Source organism: Cryptomeria japonica, chromosome 8, assembly GCF_030272615.1.
Source record: "Cryptomeria japonica chromosome 8, Sugi_1.0, whole genome shotgun sequence".
Classification (NCBI taxonomy): Eukaryota; Viridiplantae; Streptophyta; class Pinopsida; order Cupressales; family Cupressaceae; genus Cryptomeria; species Cryptomeria japonica.
The window spans coordinates 236,757,000-236,768,629 of NC_081412.1; positions in this window are offsets into that span (position 1 = coordinate 236,757,000).

An 11,630-nucleotide genomic window follows, 5' to 3' on the forward strand; every position below is an offset into this window, starting at 1 on the left:
ATGGTAGATAGGATCATTTTAATGAGAAGTATCCTACCTGAAAGAGACAACCACCTAGCCTTCGAAGCAGAAATAAGAGATTTAAGTCTCTCAATAACCAAATCCCAAAGAGAGGACTTAGCAGATCCCATAAAGAAAGGAATCCCCTAATATGTAGAAGGAAGAGAGTCTACCAGGAAACCTAAGATATTCACAAGTCTATCAGCCACCAACAAAGGAGTATTAAAAATGAAGATCTTGGATTTATGGGGCTAATCTATTGGCCAAATCCAACAGTATAAGTATCCAGAATAAATTTAATATGAGTAGCCTCTTGAATAGAAGAAGACCCAAATAAAAGTGTATCATTAGCAAAAAGGTTATGAGTGAATGAAACATTAGAATTAGGAATTAACACCCCTTGCCAAAAGCCCAGATCCCTTTGCTTAATAACCAATCGACTAAAAGCTTCTTCCATAATGATAAATAAGAAAGGAGATAAAGGATCTCCTTGTCTAACATCCTGGGTTGAAGAAAAGTATCCAGAGGGAGCTCCATTAATGATGATAGAAAATGAAGTAGTAGAAATACAACTCTTGATCCATTTACACCATCTTTTAGAGAAACCAAATTTTCTCAAAATTTTGAGCAAAAAAGCCCAGCAGACTTTATCATAAGCCTTCATCATATCAAGTTTGACCACAAAAGTTGGGATATTGGATGAATTTATGGAATGTAAAGTTTCATGAGAAACAATTTCTCCCTCATGAGTTTCTAGACCCGGAAAAAAACCTCCTTGTTGAGGAGAGATGATACGAGGAAGGATAATTTTAAGTCTTAAATAAATAACCTTGGTGAAGATTTTGTAAATAGAGTTGCACAAAGAAATGGGTCTAAATTCAGCAAAAGTTTGGGGATTATTAGATTTTGGGATAAGGGCAATATAAGTGATTATAAAATTTCTAAGGATATACCCACCCCTCCTAGACTCTTCCAAAGCCATTAATAAGTCAAAATCAATAAAATCCCAACATTTCTAAAAGAACAAGATAGTAAACCCATCATGACCTAGAGCTTTGTCAGGGGCCATGGAAAAAATAACAGAATGAAGCTCATCTAAAGAAAAATGCCTCATAAGAAAGTCATTATCCTCATGAGAAACAAGGGAGGGGATAGAATCTAAAAGAAAATCCATATGGTGATCGATAGAGGAAGAAGAAAAAGAAGGAGATAACAATTCCTTAAAAAAAGACATCCCTTCCTCTCTAATCTGCTGATCTGAATTAAGGACATAACCAGACTTAGAATCCTTAATACTAAAAATTATAGAAGTAGCTTGTTTAAGCTTGACTGCAGCTTGAAAGAAGGTAGTATTCATGTCACCTTCTTTAAGCCAAACCTCATGAGACTTTTGCTGCCAATAGATTTCAACCCGGGAGCAAAGGATCTCCCAGTAAGCTTGTAATTTCTTTTGAGCATCATTAGTGGAGGAATTAGTGCCATGTCTAATAATCTCCTCTTTAACAACCTTCAAATCATTGGCAACTATCTCATTTTCATGAAAAATATTCTTAAAGACCAATTTATTCCAAGCCTTAATTTGAGATTTCACAAATTTTAGTTTGGAATAAAATTGAAACATCTTAGTACCTTTGCAAAATGGAGCACATATCAACCATTACTTTAATAAAGAAAGAAAATCAGGATGAGTGAACCACATTTTCTCAAACATAAAAGAAGGTCTAACCCACATTCAATAAGATCCACATCCACACCTTCAATTGAATTTGGCTGAGAAGAGGATACATGACAACCATCATGGACAAGCCGAAGAGGTAGATGCAAAAGAAAAAGAAAATTCAGAAAATTCCTTTGTAACAATCTCATTAAATAGATCAAGAGAAAATAAAAACAAAATATTTGAATCAATAAGCTGAATATTCTCTTCAGAAATGGAAAGAGAAGAAGGAGACCTTGGAATGGGCAAAAAAGAATCACTATCAAAAATCAAACTATGAACAATTTTGGTATCATCTGCTAGACCCACAAAAGAAGAATGAGGAGAAGAATTAATAGAGAAATGATTTGTGCAACCATTAGAAGGTAACACTAATCTTGGAAATGGGGCCGAAGAACAAGAAATTTGAGGAAAAATCATAGAGGAGAACAAAAAAGGTTCAGAAAAAAATTCAGAAGACCAATAATCCTTGAAAGGACTAGGAAGAAACTTAACCAAGTTTGAAGAAACAGAACAAAACCAACGAATGGCAGACAAAACAAAGAATAACACGGCTAGAGAGCAGAGAAAAGTAAAATCCATTAGAGGCACATCACATATAGTATATCCAGAAAAAGGAACGAGAGATGTAACAGAAAGAGGTAAAGGAGCAGAATCCAGAACATTATGATCCTTCAAAGACTGATGATCCTTACTTTTAAAAAAGGAACAATGGTGAAAATCAAATGAAAAATGTGAACAAACTTGTAAAGGTGTATCAGAATCACCACAACATTGAGAGGTGAAATGGCCAAGTAATGGAGCACAATAATGAATAGTGATCGAATCTTGAATTACCATAGGCTGAATCCACGCACCATATTTGGAGCAAATAGTAATCTCAAAGGGAATGGGTTTAGACATACTTAATAACAAACAAATCCTAATCGGAAGATGAGGCCATTCGAAAGGAACTAAATAATGCTTAATAAAGATGCCCAATTTGTTTGCTAGGATTTCAACCATATACACATCACGATACTCCAAAGGAAGACCCGAGAAAGTTACCCATAAAGGCATAAACTGTGGCTTCGCCGATTGACTATCAAAATGAGGATACCAAGCATAGGTTAAAATTCCTATCCCAAAACAAAACCACACTTTAAATCTATGCACACAATCCATACACTTTTTAGAATTAAAAATCACAGTGAAATATAGAGAATCTTTATCAAACAAAAATAAATCCTTCATACCATCCCAATTAGTGTTAACAATTTACCAAAAGAAATTGGAGAAAGAAGCTTACCAATGAGGGTAGTAGAACGAAATAAATTCATAGAGTCCTGAATCATGTAATCAGGGAATATAACCTTATACTACATAGAAGAATGTGGATTACCCCTTATCAAATCAAAAATGCAAAGGGAGAGTTATTGGGAAGTGGATTTGGATGGAAGGGAGCTCATTTAGCAACACGAATGTCATTCAGGGAAGAAAGGAAGTGAGGGTTAGAAACCAAAGTGTTATTTGGCCAGGTGACATAAGATGGGAGGGAAGGATTACAATCCTAGGAGGGAGATCCAGAAGGAGCTAATGGGGAAAAACCATCAGAATGTGGGGAACCATCACAAATGTTGAATGGCAGTTGAGGCGAAATAGATCTATGCTTCCTAGGTTTTTTTGAACCAAAAAAGGAATGAAAATGCTTAAAAGGAGTCTTTGGGTGATCAATGGGAAGAGGACCTAGAATGCCCTGTAATATTAATGCCTTAGAAACAAAATATTTATAATAAGAACACAAAGGTTTTGGAACATAATTACCTATAAATTTGCAAAAATATGACGAAGCCGGTAGGAATTTGTAATAAGCCAAGTCATGCCAGTGACCATCCTCGACAACCCATTGAGGAGATTGATTAGAAGTTTGTAACTGAGCCAAATCATGGTCATCAAATGGCACATCTTCCTGTGAGGAAGGACCGGTACTCTCATTTCCTGAAAATCTTCAATCCTAGCACCATGCACTTTTTGTTCAGAAAAATCATCATTTGCCAACCATGATACACCTCCATTGTTTAAGAGTGTTTGTGTTGTGTGGTCGTGGCCACACAAGCTATGACCTTGCCACCCCACCCAAATTCATCATCCTTCACAACCCCAGTTCTTATCCATGCCTCTTACTCGAGCTCCAACATCAACACTCAAACCCTAGTTCACATAGCGGAAGTAGAGACTAGTCTTCTCAGTCAAAAATTAAAAAATGCTCTCTCTTATTCTTATTTAGTTATTAAAGATTAATTTATAAATTCATTATTCCTAATCAACATTCAAAATCAAATTAAGAAAGTGGAGTTTGAATGGATAGAGAATGTTATAAATGCTACCAGGTTAGACTGATTGAAATGCATTTAGAGTTGAAGTGATTAGATGTGTGTAGATATGGAATTAAGGAGTGTCTATGTTCTAATTTTATCCATGTTCATGGTTGGTTTTTTTGTTGTAAGTGCAGTTGTAGGAAGCGTAGAGAGTGCATCAATCTATATCATCCATATGAATAAGTATGTTATGCAAAATGTATTTCCTTCCCATGTCAATTGGTATAAGTCTTGCTTACAAGTGTGAAAGGTGTAAATCAATAGGCATTCAAATAATTAATCAAATTTGGGGAAGCCTTAGAGAGTGCATAGATAGATAGTTGGTATAGTCTTCCAAGATGATGTTGTAGACTAGTCTAGGGTTGATGGCTTTCTCAGGATCCACGATCCTAAAAAGCATTGATCTTGGACTAGTCTACAAATCAGCTAGGAAGATTACAACAACTATCTGTGCACTCTCTACACAAGCTTCCCCAAATTAGATTAATTATTCCAAAGCTTATTGATGGATGTCCTAGTGGCCTTGAGTTGGGTTATGATGCTTTGAACTATCCCTCTTTCACATGAATCTTCAAGAAGAATGCCGCCACCTCATCCTCTGCCACATTCACAAGAAAATCAACAAATGTGAGAGACCTTATAAGATAGTTGTTGAGGTGTAGAAGGGACTCAAAGTGTAGGTGGTTCTTGATCCTCTTCAATTTAAACACAAATTTGAGGTGCTCAAGTTTATAGTCATAGCGGAGGTGGAAGAAGTTATGGGAGATAAATTTGTGCTATATAGATATTTGAGTTGGAAAGATAAGAAATGCCATGTTGTGAATATATAAATATGTACATCATCTCCATTCTATCCTCTCTCCCCTTTGTGGAGGACTATATCTAGTGTCACTATTGCTCTACTGGGTTGTTAAGTCTTAGTTTCTTTTGAGCACAAAAAAACATTCTCTCTTTTATAGACATTGCATCTCCTATGGCTCTAGTCAAATGTTAGGTTTGTGAAGTTTCTTTATTAAAAATATAATCATCTTATCCTTTTTAATAATACTAAGATATGATAGAAATGAATGTTTGATAATCTCTTTTTTTTTGTCTTAGTTCAAAATGAAGGAATTAAGAGGCAAAGAAGTATATTAATGGTCCATATTATTAATTCTAAGTTACACTTTTTGACTTGTGGAAGTTTCTTAACAAGAGTAGGAATCAATTCAAATGTTATATTGGCTTAGACTAATTCAAATTCATGCCATTAGATATGTGTAGAAGTATAACCATTCAAATGAATTTAGATTTAAAAGAGTAAGCCATATGTGTGGAGATAGAAGATAGGAGTGTTTGTTTTCTTTTAGCAATATGTGGGTGACCCAGAATAAAAAAGTTACAAACGAAAAAAGAACGTGAGTAGTTCTGGATGTAATGTAATCATTTAAAGGTGGAATACAAAATGTGTGACAAGAAAAAATGCAATTGATGAGTATTCTTAATTACCATTCAAAATGTGATTAGTATATGAACTCATTATTCTTAATTACCATTCCAAAATCAAATTAAGTAAGTGGAGTTTGAACAAATAGGAAATGTTATAAATGCTAGTGGGTTAGACTACTTCAACTACATTTAGAGTTGGAGTAATAGTAGGAATTAACTCTTCCATTGAATGATCTATTAGGTTTGTGAAGATTTTTATGGGTTAAAAATGTGGTTGTCTTATCTGTTTCTATAATACTAAGATATAGTTTAAATGAATGTGAGATGCTCTTTTTCCTTAGTTCAAAATGTTGGAATGAAGAGGCAAAGGAGTTTATTTGGTTGGTGGACCAGAAATTTGAATGGAACATTAAAGGTTGTAGCGTTATAAAATTGTGGCCTTTTCAATTTTGACTGTGTTTTAGGTCCTCACCCTAGTGACAACATTTCCCTACTTAATTGGGACCCCTCTCTGCATCATCATTCCAAATCTTCTCTTGTTTTGGCCCCTGCATCACCTTTTGATCCTGTATAAGCCCCAAAATATGGCAGGACAGGGGCATGGTGCCCCTGTCCCCCTTGGACAAGGGTGTGGCACCCTTTTCCTCCCTCTTTGGGTGGCCCTAAAATGGGTCCATCTGACCCTTGACCCTAATTTTCTCTCTAGGATTCAAATTTCCCCTATGTCGGCCTTCAGTGAGATAAAAATTAATTCTCCTCGATAAGTATAAAAAGGTATTTAGTCCTCTCATTTGCATGGGGCAAGAATAAGAGAAGATAAGTGAAATTGGGTAAACAAGTGGAAGGTCTCCATTATCAAGCGTTCAAGTGTTCAAGTCTTCAAACATCTTCTTCTTCATGTGTCTTCTTCATTCATCCATTGGAGCAACATTACAACATTCATTTGCAAGCATGTGTGTGTTAGGGTTTTGTCATGTTACATGCCATTTCATGCAACACTTGTGATTACATTCAAGAAGAAAAGCAACCAACATGAATAGGGTGTAGATCTACAAGGTGTACATTTCCATTATTCACATTTAAGTATTTGCAATTACTGTCTTTCAAGGGTGATTCCTCTACTAGGGTTTGACTAAGGTAAACCCCTATCAACAACCCTTATTACCTTTTTTTTGTGTGTGTAGGTTGTAAGTGCATGATTGTAATTGCAGGTTTAGGCTTCATTTTCAGAGATGGAAAAACCCTTTTTGGCACATGGATTGTTTGGAGGACTGTGTGCAACTTCAACATAGTCCCGATGAATTTTCTCCAAATTTGCAGGGTAGATTTGTATCAGTCTAAATATCTTAGATCCGAAGTTACAATGTGATTCAAAATCGGTGGCTCCTTATTTCATCTATTTTTCCTTCCTTTCCTACATAGTCAACAAGTCAGTATATCTATAGACACCTAAAAATGTCTCATTAATTCTACACTAATTATTCGTTTATTTAATTAAGTAATTCTTTAATTATTTGATTAAACTAACTATTTATTCTAATCATCACCCTTCAACACTTCTAATTATTCTATTTCTATTCTCAAATCATTTTAATCAATTAACCATATTTCAATTATTAATTAAATATCAATTATTTAATTAATTACAATCTTCTCCTTAGTTAAATAATCTTTATTATTTAATTAATTCTATTTCCTAAGTTTAAATAATTCTATTTAAATTAAATTAATTAACTTATTCCTCCAATTCCCCTAATTACAATTCCAATTAATTCCATCTAATTTCATTTCATATTTCCCCAAATTTGAATTTCATATCCTTTCATTTAATTTCATATTCCCAAATTCACATTTTCCCCAAATCTGAATTTCAGTTAATTTCATGTGCATTTCAGCATTCGAATGACCAAATTAAAATCCAAATTGAAAATGAAAATCAAATTCAATTTCAAATTCCTACAACACATGCTAAAATCAGAACTAAATGATCAAATCAGTTAACTTAGTTAACTCATCAATCATCCTTTTTAGCTCAAAATCAATCCACTTGTCACTCCAATCAATACAGTCAACTAATCCATCTATTTAGTCTACCGATCAATCAATGAGTTCACTCTTCAATCAATCCAGTTGAGTACTCATCAAATGAGTTAACAAATCAATCAACTTTGTTAACTGATCAATCAGTTTCAGTTATCTCCCAATCGACACTTGAGTTCTATATCTCACCCCCTTTGTGTTGAAAATCTATAAATTCAACCTCTTTTCTCAATTCAATCTAGAATTACAGTCTTCAAAATTGTTGTCTATCTTATGTAGGAAATCAACTGCAATACCTGAGAGCCACCTACATCAACAACAATGGAGAAGAGAAATGGAAGCCTTGTTATGTCAATTGAGGGAGTCTTAGATAGATTGTTTCAATTTATTTGATAATTGCATTATTTCATTGTTATTTAGGAGTAATAATTAGATTTAGAGTTGTGATTCTCTCTTTGATGATTTGATTTATTTAATTTATGCCTATTTACTACCTAAGTACAATATCTATTTACAAAAGAGGGTGAATTACATTCCAACTCTTGCAATCCACTTGGCATTCACATCCTTATTTCCCTTAGATTTGGATCTAGTGGATTCAACCCCTCTTTTGAATGTAAAGTATCTCCCAAGTGAAAATCATCCTAGTGGTTTCCTTTCTCTCTCTTAGGTGGTCAACCACTAGGATCCAATTTTCCACTTTACAAAGGCCATTGCTAATAATTAGATAAATGTAATGTTTTGAAAAAATGTATAGAATCGGTAGATCGAAATTCAATTCATAAAAACCATGTCATATCTCTTGTACGCATTTGTTTATGCTAAGAATAAATATTATGTAGCAAATGTTGGATTTATCTAAAATATATAAGAATTTGAGATTAGTTTTGTATGAATTAACACGTTAAAATATTGTCAATTTTTCAATTAGAATGAATTGTGATATAGAAAAATAAAAATAAAAATTACAAACTTAATGAATTATATTTTAAATAATCATTATAATATTAAATTCTACCAATGCACAAGGAATGATGTCAAATTTTTTTATTTGTTTTAAATGTTTTACGCAGTTGAACCCTAATACCAATATCATTGCTTTAGACATATTATTATATTATTTCAATCTAGATATAATGTGAACGATAGCATCATCTCAATCCTTCTTTCACTTAAAACATTTTATAAACTTTAAACAACACATACATTTAAATATACAATGCATACATATACACATGCATGTATACATATGTGCATATTCATTGTCTTTGAGGAAATCAAGTGTTGTAATTGGCTTTCGTGCAAATCAAGAGTTTTTTTTACAAGGATAAGGAATATTTGAAACGAAAATAAGGTGGGCAGTACTGGATGATAAAGGGTCGTTATTGTGGAAATGCATAAAGTGTGACTACCAAAAGTGTTATGCAAGAAATGGATTTCTAAATTAGGAGTTAAAATCAATTTATAAATTTATTATTCTTAATCAGAATATAAAAAATCATATTAACAAAGTGGAATTTGAGCGAATAGGAAATTTTTATAAATGGTACTAGGTTAGATTGATTCAAATGCATTTAGAAGGATTCAAATTCATTATTCTACATAGAGATTGGCATTAGGAATCAACTCTCCTATTAACTCTCACAATATTATATATATGAAATTTTGAGCATATTATGTGATATAGACTAACTTCTAGTTATAACTACATTTAATCAAATGAATAGTCAATTATTTTCTTCTCCACCCTTGCAAGAATCAGAGTCTCGGGAGGATATTTCTTCTCCTCATAAGGATCTTGTAGATTTTGATTTTTCTCATAAATTAGCCTTGGGCCAGTATGCTTCCAATCCTAATTTTGCGTGTGCTGTGAAAATTCCTAAAAAAAGAGGCAAAAAGCCGTTGGCTATTAAGATGAAGGAATAAATTGATGCTGGTAGTCAATCCGCTATTGTGGATAAGTTTACTTCTCAAGTTAAGACTAGGAGTGCATCTCGCTCTCCTAGACCTTCATGAAGATCTTTTCTTGGAATGTCAGGGGCTTGAATGCCCCTGATAAGAGAGGAAGAATCAAAAAATATTTGGATTCTTCTCAAGCTGATATTATTTTGCTTCAAGAAATGAAGTTGACTCAGGATGCTTATAATAAGTATTTTTAGAAATGGTCCCATTGGGAATCGGTTCATGTCGCATCCTCAGGGGCTTCAGGTGGCCTTATAACATTGTAGAATGCTAAATCTATTAGGGGTCAACTTATACTTCATGGTTCTCATTAGAAATTTTTGAGTTTGGAATAGTTTGACTTCAAGTTTGTGCTTTTTAATGTATATGGACCTATTTATCCCAATGATAAGCTTAATCTATGGGCTACTCTTTCTGATTTGATTCAACAGTATGAGGATTGTGCTATTATTTTGGGTGGGGACTTTAATGCCATAACTTCTCCTACTAAAAGAAAGGAGGTAATCAAACTTCCCAAAAGGTTATTGATGAATTCTCTCTTTTCATTTTAGAAAATGCTCTATTTGATGTTATTCCTTCTAATGACTCTTTTACTTGGACAAATAGGAAATCATAGCTTCAGATTTATGCTAGGCTTGACAGATTCCTTATTTTTCACTAACTTAGACTTCAAAATTTTATCATTACCTCAGAAATCCTTTCAGTTGCAGAATTCGATCATTTAGCCATTTCACTCTCTTTAGAAAAAGATGTGAATGGGGTTGTTTATAGTCCTTCATTCAAAATTTGAGAAGATGTGGCTTACTCATCCACATTTCCTTTCCTTTTTGTTCCAGTGGTGGGTTTCATCTCCTTTTTGTGAGGTAATCGAATGTTTTAGTTTTATAAGAAGTTGCAATTTGTTAAATCTAAAATTATAGTTTGAAATAAAGAGGTTTTTAAGAATGTCTTTCATGAGAAAATCGAGGTCAAAAAAGAACTTGGAATCATTAATGACCATATTATTAAGTTTGGTGTAGACCCTTCTATTTTTGAAAAACAAAAATTTCTCTAGTTGTATTGGGAAGTTCTCTGCTGTAGAGAGGAAATTTATTAGAGACAGAAATCTCGGGGGCTGTGGTTGAAGGATGGGGATAGAAATACAAAATATTTCCATTCTTTAGCCAAAATTAAAAGGGCTTCCTCTTCTATTTTTAGTATTAAGGCCTCCAAAATAGGTGCTTGTCTTACTAAGTCTCAGCAGATTCGAAATGAGGGGGTGTTTTTCTTTAAGGATCTTTTAGCTCATGTGGGTCCTCCTATTATAGGTGATAAGAGTATAGATGTTTTATTGAATGTTGTTATGAACCTTATTTCCCAAACAGATAATGATTATCTCATGCAGCCTTTTACTATGGATGAATTACATACAGTGGTTTTCTCTATGGCCTTAGACAAATCTCCAGGTCTAGATGGTTTCACTCCTCTACTATTTTGGAAGTGTTGGTATGTGGTTAGTTTTGATCTTCTTTTGGCCTTGGAAGAATCTAGAAGGAAGGGTTTTGTTTTGAATAATTTTAATGTCACTCATATTGCTCTTATTCCTAAGATAAATGATTATCAGACCTTTGCGGACTTTAGACCCATTTCTTTATGTAATTTCATTTACAAAATTTTCACCAAATCTATTTACTTAAGACTAAAGACACTAATCCCAAATAGTATTTCCCCTCACCAGGGTGGTTTTGTTTCAGGGAGGGAAACCTCTGATGGGGCTCTGGTAGCACATGAAGTGATGCAATCTATTGAGTCTTTTCACATTCCATCCTTCATTATAAAAATAGATATGATGAAGGCATATGATAAGGTGAGTTGGCTATATCTGTTGAAAGTCCTTCATCGATTTCATTTTTCTGAGAAATGGTGCAAATGTATTAGGAGTTGCATTTCAGGAGCATCCTTCTTAGTGATTATAAATGGTGCTCCTTCGGGATTCTTTTTTGCTTCTTAGGAAATTCGACAAGGGGATCCCCTTTCTCCTTCTCTTTTTATTATTATGGCAGAAGCTCTTAGTAGGACAATGAATGCTCAACACTCTTTAGGCCTTTGGAAAGGGGTACATATTCCCAATACTCATATTACTGTCA